Below are 1,494 nucleotides of genomic sequence, written 5' to 3'. Positions count from 1 at the left end.
ATGTCCTGCCAGGCTCCAAAACAGAGCTCAGGTCCATGAACCTGAAACACACACGGTATTCTTTCATATGAGACCAACTGCAGAACAACACAGTGTAACAACACAGTGTAAAAAAATAACAAAAACATACAAGTTGATGGTGATGAAGGTTGAAAAAGCCATGTTGGCTAACTTTCAAGAGTTTCTTAGCAAACACATACAATTAGCTATGGCCTAAAATCAAATCAAGAAATAACCACACTCTATCTATCTTTCTTGAAGAAACAAAGAGGAACACATAATTATCAGATCTCAACACAAACAGAGGAGGAGGAGAGTGAGAAAGATGAGAGAGCTCACATCTTCTTTCTAACATCGACCTGTTTCTCGTTCTTCTCATACTTTTGTTTAATCTTCTTCTTCTCTGCTTCAACTAGCTGAAACTTCTCAATGTTGAATTCCTGTAACATCAACCACAAGTAATCCACATTACCACACAGAGTATTTCTGATCAAAACCCTTTGCTCAGATCAGAAATATATCCCCACAGAGCCTATGAACTTGTTGACCACACAATAAGAACAGGAAAAATCGTAAGATCCGAAGATCAATTGTAATAGTCACACAAGAGTCAAGAAATTCGAGTCTGCGAATCCTTGAATGAAATGAGACCTCGAAACAACTCATCAAAAAAGTTTCAGACTTTTTAGCAAAGATGTTCAAAGGTTCTTCTTTTGCATTTTGCTCATAAGTAACAACATCACTCCAAGTCGAAATCAATCAAAGCAACTAAACTTAGCTATATATAAGAATCAATCTCATGGGACTTAGGAAACAAAAAATTATGATCTAAGCAAAGAAAAAGATTAAAGGTGTAGTCGCTTACTTGCTTAAAGGTGTGGTCGCTCACATACTCCAACTACGATCCGATCCCTGGCCAGCTCTGCAGCCGCCTGATTTAGATTTCCCACCACAACAATTCAATAAACTAGTTCACACCCATTTAAGTTCACACACACGCGAAGACAAACAATAGGAACCCTAAAAATTCAATTTGGTTTGATATTTAAAATCAAATTAAGGAAGATGAAACAGAGGAGACGAGGATTGAGAAACACACCTTAATCGGAGAAGTTGGTGCAGATGCAAGCTATCGCCGTTTGGGAGAGAAACAAGAAAACCCGACGACGATATCGAACAAAATGAAAATGATCTCTCGGTTGCAAAAAATTGTTTCCAATCAGAAAACGCCACGTCACCCAAGAACAAGTCTAACAACAGTTCTCAAATAAGAACAGTTTTTCTGATCTAAACCCACTGTTTAATATTTTCCAATTTTAAAAAGCCCAAGAACAGGCCAACTGTTATTGCGATAAAGATGGCCTGACAACTACTCTTATAGTCTGGTCAACAGATTTGCAATACGATCATCTCAGGTCTGGGCTAAAACTTGCTGCCGCACATACAATGTTTACTAGGCCTCCAGCCACACCAGCTACACCAATACCACATCGG

General features: G+C 38.5%; 1 long non-coding RNA gene across 1 annotated transcript; it reads right to left on the bottom strand.

Annotated features, from left to right (window-relative positions):
* On the bottom strand, positions 335-1,215 carry LOC104747041. Its single transcript, XR_002035641.1, has 3 exons — positions 1,100-1,215; positions 866-932; positions 335-440 (listed from the first exon to the last, which is right to left on the bottom strand). It is a non-coding gene; the product is annotated as an uncharacterized LOC104747041 (long non-coding RNA).

Source organism: Camelina sativa, chromosome 15, assembly GCF_000633955.1.
Source record: "Camelina sativa cultivar DH55 chromosome 15, Cs, whole genome shotgun sequence".
NCBI classification, from domain to species: Eukaryota; Viridiplantae; Streptophyta; class Magnoliopsida; order Brassicales; family Brassicaceae; genus Camelina; species Camelina sativa.
Note: the sequence above shows the minus strand (reverse complement) of the source record. Positions and strands in the feature narration are given on the sequence as shown.